This window comes from Pinus tabuliformis, chromosome 1_1 (genome assembly GCF_031772625.1).
Source record: "Pinus tabuliformis cultivar Carrire ecotype Pingquan chromosome 1_1, CPIR1, whole genome shotgun sequence".
NCBI lineage: Eukaryota > Viridiplantae > Streptophyta > Pinopsida > Pinales > Pinaceae > Pinus > Pinus tabuliformis.
In genome coordinates, this window is record NC_142297.1 from 222,438,643 (window position 1) to 222,447,332 (window position 8,690).

Consider the following 8,690-nt stretch of genomic DNA (forward strand, 5'->3'; position numbering starts at 1 on the left):
CCATGTAACTAAGTATCCTACACCCCAACACATAAACAAGGATAATATATTCTTTAGGGATCAAGGCCATTACAAAAATATACTTAGTATGAATTCAACATATTACTTTCGAGTATTAAACTTTGAAAGGAGGATGACAATATTCTTCTCAACCAGCTTATATAAACTCAATTGAATTGATCATAATATATTCTATCATAATAGTCAAATAATTATGCTTATTATAATCACCTTACTTGTAAATGGGATGAATGAAACAAATATCTAAAATGGAGGAAAGCTAAATATAAAAGACAACAATGTAATTTCAAAATATTCACGATATGAATAGCTAAGGGAGTGATGCCATGTTTGAAGAATTTAACTTTCAATTTTTCTACGTCATGGGCTTTATTAGATTGGAGTTTGAAGATGGTACATGTTATTATATGACCACTAAAAAAACTAAAATGATCACTAAAAGAACCAAATATTCATAATATGAATAGCTAAGGCTAACTAAGGCAAGGATGTCCTGTTTAAAGAATTCAATTGTGATTTGTTTTTTTATATCAAGGGATTTATTATATTGGAGTTTGAAGATGCTACACAATTTTATATTTGAAGATGGTACACATTTTTATATATGATTGCTAAAGAAACAACTTATATGATCATTAAAGAAACCACTGATAGATCGTCCGAGGTTGACAATTATAGGTGGTTTGTGTGTTTATGTAATGAGTGGCATCCAGTTAAGGTAGGTGTTGAGTTTAATGGCAATGTAGATGGAGTTTTTTGAGTAAGAATGTTTTCCAAAAGGTCTATAAGTACACTCTAAGATGTTCAAGGAACCCCTTCCATTTGAAAATGAAGTATTAGAAGGTTTTATCTTCCTAGGTATGCTTTGGGTGGATATTTTGGGCTAACTTGAATTTAATAACTCTATAGGAGGATATGCTTTTAGTATATATTTGGGGCTAACTTGAGTTTAATAAATCTACATGTAAGTATTTATTTGATTAACTTATATGGATTTTTTTTTGCAATTGGTATCAACCATGATTATTGAGGTAATGAAAAATCACTCATGGCTTAGAGGTTACAATAGAATAAAGCAAAAGAGTGTTTAAAGGCATCTCCAATTTGATCTTTATTTAGATAAAAATAAAAAATAAAAACATGTTCAAAGTGGTTACTTGTTAATGTTCTTTGTTCCCTTTTTGCATGATATCTAGTTGTTCATTACTATAGAATATATAAAATTAAATGCAAGATTTCTGATGGTAAATTAGGGGAACCAAATGGTTAATAAACATTTTATTATTGCATTACTTTTTACATCGATAAGCATTCATTTTATTGAATTTTTGTAGATTGATCGCTTTTTAATTAAAATTTTAATTTGATGGGCATAAATTAAATACACTAACATATTTTCATCATCTTGTCTAAATCAATGGATGGAATTTTCAATAATAAATTCATTGTATCTTTAAATTTATATTTATATTTTTACATTTACCTAATAAAAATATAATTTCACAGACTTCATATCTTAAAATTAATAAACTATGAAAATGTGATTTTTTATTTTCCTCTTATAATTTTAGGAACACTCCCCATACTCTCTTCCATGTACTTCTCCATACATTAAATTATAGAAACACTCCCCATACCCTCTTCCCTGTACTTCCCCATACATTTAATAATTTCATACTTGAACAGAAATATTAAAAATGAATAACCCATAAACTTGCTATCAACTAATTCCCATAGACAAATTCTATTTAAGTTAATTAGGTTATTCTATTTGATGTAAAGCAAAAGTGGTAGACAAATTCTATTTAAGTTAATTAGGTTATTCTATTTGATATAAATGGTGATAATGCTAATAACAGTGACAACATTATTATTATAAAAATAATAACGTCATTAATAATGTTAATGATAATAAATAATAATAAGTGTAATAATAATACGAATAACGTTAATATTGTAATATTATAACAATATGATTAATAAAATTATTAATAACATTTATATAATAATTATGAAAAATGAAGTTTATTATTGAATTAATTTTAAGTATTATAGAGGAAAATTTGCAATACAGACCATGGATTTCCTTCAGGTATTTAATCGGCATAAAGCTTTGTAATTGCGAAGACGTTTTTTCCCGAGTTGGTGAAACCTAGGGGTTTAACATAACTCCGTGCTTACAAGCACCAACATCAACATTGTCATCGTGGCTCGGGAGTTCGGCAGTTCTGCACTCTCGGCTTATAACTTTTCAATCATTACAGTCCAACCGCTTATGATTTAATTCATGGCAGTCCAAGTAGGGATTTAATTCATAGCAGTCCAAGTAGGGATTTAATTCATAGCAGTCCAAGTAGAAGTGAAAAGCTAGATACCTTCACAAAGATGAAGGAAAAACATGAAGTAATAAAATGATTATGAGACTTCAGATTGATTTCAGTAAGATCTTTTAATCATTCAGTAAGCCCATTGTTCTATGGCCTAATCTGCAACAATATGGGCATTCGTAGTTGCAGGGTAGAAAGGCAAGCCTCACTACTGGAGATCCCAAGTCCTTTAAGCTAACTGCAAAAATATGTTCGAGTTTGTAGAAATGTAAATCAAGCCAGAAGATTTAATGTCCAATTGAAAACTGCTTCTCTGACCAAGAGATAAAAAAATTGTGTGGAAAATTCACTAGACAATGTTCATGTTTCATGGCTTAGTTGATCCACTCTTAAGAACTTGATGGCAACTACATTCATTTCAAAGTTTCATTTGGTAGAACCCATTCACAATATTATAACTAGCAAGGAAATAATACACTAACCTACAACCAACTTGAATGATACATGTCTATAGTCAAGTAGACTGTGTTCTTGAATTACCATGATTTAGCCACAAGCCAGGACCATGTTTGAAAGCCACAAGCATTCTATAAACTTGCTACCTTTAACTGATATTTTGGTTGAATGCCAATGAAGACAATAACTTCTCCGTTAATCAAATCAGAAACACATATATTTATACATTTGTGCTTGGAAGTATACTAGATTCATGATATGAACCATGATCATCTAGCATAAGCACTTTACTGCATAACTACGCTAACCTGAGCAAAAAATACCAACATTTTAACTACCTCATATATCCATGTCTGAATTCATGTGAATCCTAATCATATTGACAATACTATACAGATTTAGTCTCCTTAAAAGATAAAACAGGATACCCTGTTCCCACTCCTATATTGTAGGGAAGTAAAATCGCATCCATATATTGTTGAATGAAGTAAAACCTTATTCTGCAACTTGCCTGACCATCTGGAGCATTCCCACTACATTTCTCATTTTGGGTCTCGACTCTGGGGATGAGCTAACGCAACTGAGAGCTACTTTCAGCATTGCGATCATCTCATTCTGTATTTGGACGGAAAAGTTTCTGATTCCTGTGTCAAGAATTTGTTCCCATGTTTCCTCCCCTGAGAGAGTTGACTGAACCCACTTTGCAAGATCCATTCCACTGGTGATGGGAGTCCTTCCAGTCAGTAACTCTAGCAAAATGACGCCAAAGCTATAGACATTACCAGCAGCCGTCACCCTCATAGTGTATGCATATTCTGCAAACATATTCAATAAGCACCAAAATCAATACAAAACCTTATCTGCTCCCAATTGCACAGGCTGAAGTAAAGAGAGAGTCGAATTTGAAATAAGTAGATTTGCTGACTGTATTCCTACTACGCCTGCTAAATATGTTGAGACATATACACAGCTTCCATGCACACAAAAGTATGACATTTGAAAAATGTAAAGTAGCATGGATCTCAAGGTGAGGAAAATCTAAAATGAAGTCAAAAAATTTAGTATACAACACATATTACATAAAGGAGAATCATCAAAGGAAGGAAAAAAATTGAGACAAGCGATTTAATTGACTTTGAGACAAGGGATCGTATTTCAGTAGACCTGGAAGCCACTCAACAAAGCCTAAGAGTAAGAGTATGACTTGGACTCAGGAGAAACTCAGGACAAACTTGGCTGGTAAAAAATCTATACTTAAATAGGCAAATACTATTAAAATCTACCAAGAAGGTGAAATTCGGTCAAACTCAATGAGTTAATTAGTCAAACTCACACATTTTGACAAGATTTGACCAAGTTTGGCCCAAACAAACAAACTCACACTTGTTTCAGAGATGGGTCGATTTGACTGCCCGAATCTACTCAATCTTGTTTCACTGGTGTGTAAAAATTGACCTATCTTCTTGTAATCAAAACTTTGACTAAAACAACTAATATGCAGCAACTTATAGCCCATAATGAAAATATGGAGAATTTTCAAATATCCAAAAGCAATTTGGCTCTTGTACCAGACAAGGATAAACTATGAATTATACAAATATTGAACTTTACAAGTCCTAATCTCCATCTTGAGAACATAATTCACTGACGAAAAAGTCGCAATGTGATATCCATGCTTTAAAAGATATAAAAAAAATAAATAGAAAAAACAGGTCAAAACCCTTAGTAAGAAAGAACTTTTGTATAAGACATTCCTATACATCCTGCTGGCTTCAGTAATTTGACAGTCATAACTTCTATTTACTGAAGCATCTCTACAATCGTAATGAGCTATAATTGTGAGAAATTTTGCAGTATGGTCTATCTTATACAGCTAAAAATAACTATAAAACACTATGTTCTGCAACATTTACTGTTTTGGCATAAATGAGTAGCTAGAGCATACCTGGAGGGATGTATCCAACTGAACCAGCAATTGCAGAAATACTCCCTGTGCTCTTGGAAGGATCAACAATCTTGCAAAGCTCAATATCACCTATTTGTGGCTCTGTTAAAGACTTCAGGAGAATGTTTTTGGTAGTGAGATCAAGGTGGAAGATTGGATGCTGACACCCATGTAGAAAAGCCAAACCTTGCGCTACACCTATGGCAATGCTGCAACGAGATGGCCAATCCAATACAGAAACATTACTAGTGTGAAGGAATTCTGAGAGGCTGCCTTTATGAACATATTCGTAGAAAAGGTAAGCAGAATCTGTGTCTAGAACATGTTCCAAGGGTGTCAGGATGTTGGGATGCCTTAGCTTCCCCTGCTTCTCCAGTTATGCACCAAGCTTTCGGTAGCTTCCAGATTTGAAAATTTTGTCACTCCAGTTGAGCTTCTTCACTGAATAACTAATGCCAGAAGGCATGACAGCTTTGTAATAGGTACTAAACTTGTTCTTTAGGAAGACATTTGCCGGATCCAGAGTGGATTCAACACCCTTTTCAAAGTCAATCCTTAGCCTGTGGATACTATCTGGATGAATAAAATGGCCTTCAATCTTACGGGCTAGTTGCACTTCTGGCATTTGCTGATCACCACGCCGAAAGTATCTGCTGGCCACAATGAACAATCCAACAGCCACAATTGCGAAGACAGCACCTGCAACAGCAACTCCAATGATCAAAATTGCCGAGATTTTTTTCCTTGCAGAAGCGGCAGGAGCGGAACCATTTTGCCCAGCAGTATAGAGACCAGGGTTTCCTGTATCAATAATTATCAACGCGTTTGTGGAATTTGGAAATTTTGGAAGGACGCCTGTTAAGCTATTGTTTGAGATGTTCAACAGTGAGAGACTGAGCATAGCTATCAAAGAACCTGGAACTTCTCCTGTCAATTTATTGTTGGAAAGATCCAAGATTTCTAGCATGTACAAACCAGAAAGACTACTCGGAATTTCCCCTTCTAGAGAATTGCAGCTGAGATTGAGTTGAATTTGCAACTTTCTGACGAAGCCAATTTCCCATGGCATTGTTCCAGTTAGGTTGTTGCCACCCAACTGGAGCTCTAACAAGACCTGGCTGCTTCCAACAGTCTTTGGAATCGCTCCTGTTAGCTTGTTGTTCTGTAGGCGCAAATTTTGGAGCTTCGAAAGATTGAAAATATTTGAGGGTATGGACCCTGATAGGGTATTGTCACTCAAATCGACATATGACAAATTAGAGAAAGATGACAGTATATCTGGAATGCTTCCAACAAAATTATTATTATGCAACTTCAACACTTGCAACTGTCGAAGTGAAGGCAGCTGATTGGTTAATGAGCCTGACAAATTATTGTGGCCGAGGTCAAGTAGTTGAAGATTGAAACAATTTCCCAGCAGCCGCGGAATCTGCCCACCTAGTGAGTTATCATTCATTTCTAAGTATGTCAAGCCAGACCAATTTCCAATTGTTAAAGGAATGTTTCCTTTAAGAAAATTCTGGCCTATTCGCAACCTTATCAATTTTCTCGAAAAATTCTGAGGAATCTGTCCCGTGAGCGAATTCTTTGTAAGGTCCAGAGTCTGCAAGTTGCTCAAAGCAGAAAGTTGTGGAGGAATGCTTCCATTTAACCCATTGTAGCTCAGATCAAGAAAATATAATTTTGTGAGCTTAGCTATCTGAACAGGTATTCCTCCAATGAGCTGATTCTTATTTGATGCGAAGTGAGCCAAATTGGCAATTCGATCCAGCGTTTTAGGAATCATTCCAGTTAAATTATTTGATGACAGAATCAGGGTTTCTAAATGGATAAGGTTGCTAATACTATCAGGGATTTGGCCTGTCAGTCTATTGAAGCTGAGGTCTAGATAAGTCAGATTGGTGCAATGCACAAGCTCTTTGGGAAATTCACCCTCAAAAGAATTTTGAGAGAAATCGATTTTTTCTAAAGTCGTCAGATTTCCTAAAAATGAAGGGATTGGACCAGTGAAGTTATTGTATGTCAAATTGAGCACTCTGAGGTCTGTCAAATACTGAATCTGTGGGCCAAATTTCCCTGCCAATCCATTGTGAGAGACATCAAGGAACTGCAGTTTGCGCATCGGTGCAAGCGAAGGAAGGGAGAAGCCTGGCAAAAAATTGGAGCTGATGTTAAGGGAAAACAAGTTGGTGCAAGCCTGGATATCATTATCAGATGGGGTTGACAGCAAATTGTCAGAGACATCAAGAACTTGAAGGGCTTGAAGTTGGCAGATAGTCTGCCAAGCATTGCCCCTCAGCTTAAAACCGGACATATGAAGCTCAGTCACATTACTCCCATTGGCAGTGCAATTCACACCACTCCATCCACATGGGTTATCAGACTTTGCAGTCGTCCATGAGGGTGTGTAGGACAACAGGTTTTTCATCACCTGTGTTTGTTGGTTATCGAGACAAATTCCAGAATCCAAACATGAAAGAATGAACAGGAGACTGAGAAAGGGAGAACATGTCCAAGAATACCTCATTTTTCACAGCAAATAAATGAAGAATGCGTGCAATCCCCGCATCAACCTATTTGTTGGGCATCCGTCTCCTGCAATGATTTCGTCTCAGGCTTCCTCCGCAGGCCCTGAATGATATTTATTGTTGGCCCTTGGGTATGCTGAGTTTCCATTGTTATTCAATGGTTGTCATTTTCAAAATTCAGAAAGTCGAAGGATAGAAGAGTAAAGTGAGAACCTTCGAGTTTTGGTCAAGATGTGCAGATGCCTGACAGGAGCGTTGAAGCTTCGGAGCAATTGCAGGTCCCCTTCATTCTCCATCTCTGCTTTCTCGGGTCCCATACTTGCAGACTGCTGACTTGAATATGTTTGTGCGCTTGACCTTGACTTTGAGTTTTACCAAGTGCCCTTGACTGCAAGTTTAACCCTAATCGTCGTTGGATTTGCGCCAGAGACAGCTTGGTAAACACCAATCAGCTGCTGGTATGTTCCTTTGGGGGTTGTGGATGTAAGTTCAATGTCTTGGAAAATACCAAATAATGAGGGGTTAACTCTTCCGAACGAGTCGCTCGAAAGGAGGTTTTTGGATAGCGATACAATCGGCGTTCGGAATTTGGACGGACAATATTCGTGACAGAGTTTTTAATTTTTAAGATAGTGGTGACAAACTTTTCAAATTCTAGTCCTGACAAAATTTTAAATTTTTTTAACAGTGGGTCGACAAATTTTTAATTTTTATTTAATGTTTAATGAATTTATAAATTTAAATTTAGTTTTTTATTTATAATTAGAGTTTTGAATGTTTTAAATATTTAATTATCGAGTTGTTTATAGTGTGATTTTATGGGTTTTTTGGTGGGTAGAAAATTTTGAGATGAAATATTGATGTGTTATTTAAATTTATTTTTTGATTCTATATATGGATTTAGCCTCTTGAAAAATCCCTAGGGCCTATGGATTGTGTAGGGATTATCCATCAAATTTATGCTTCCGGATTTTAAAAAAATTAGACCAGAAAAACTCAATTTTTTTTTTTAAAATTACACTAAAAACAACTAGTTTAATTATATTACATGAATAATATATATTATTTCTTTATATAGTTTAAAATAATGTTTATTTCTTCCGTGGAAGTTTTTAGCATATTAGTTGTATAGTAATATAATATTATGTTAAAAATTATAATTATAAAATTAATGTATTAAAGTTGAATGAATAAAGAAAGGGTTATTATAAATATAAAACATCATTAAATTCGTAATTGTAAAATTAAATGTTTAATGAATTTATAAATTTAATTTTTATTTTTATTTATAATTAGAGTTTTGAACGTTTTAAAATTTTAATTATATTACATGAATAATATATATTATTTTTTTATATAGTTTAAAATAATGTTTATTTTTTCTGTGGAAGTTTTAAGCATTTTAGCTATATA

The 8,690-nt window shown here is 34.4% G+C and overlaps 1 pseudogene across 1 annotated transcript; it reads right to left on the reverse strand.

Annotated features, from left to right (window-relative positions):
• Positions 1-2,857: 2,857 nt before the first annotated feature.
• LOC149212345 (uncharacterized) lies at positions 2,858-7,736 on the reverse strand (annotated as a pseudogene). The gene is made up of 3 exons (XR_016250763.1): positions 7,491-7,736; positions 4,750-7,380; positions 2,858-3,619 (listed from the first exon to the last, which is right to left on the reverse strand). The product of XR_016250763.1 is annotated as an uncharacterized LOC149212345 (transcript).
• Between the last annotated feature and the right edge of the window lie 954 nt (positions 7,737-8,690).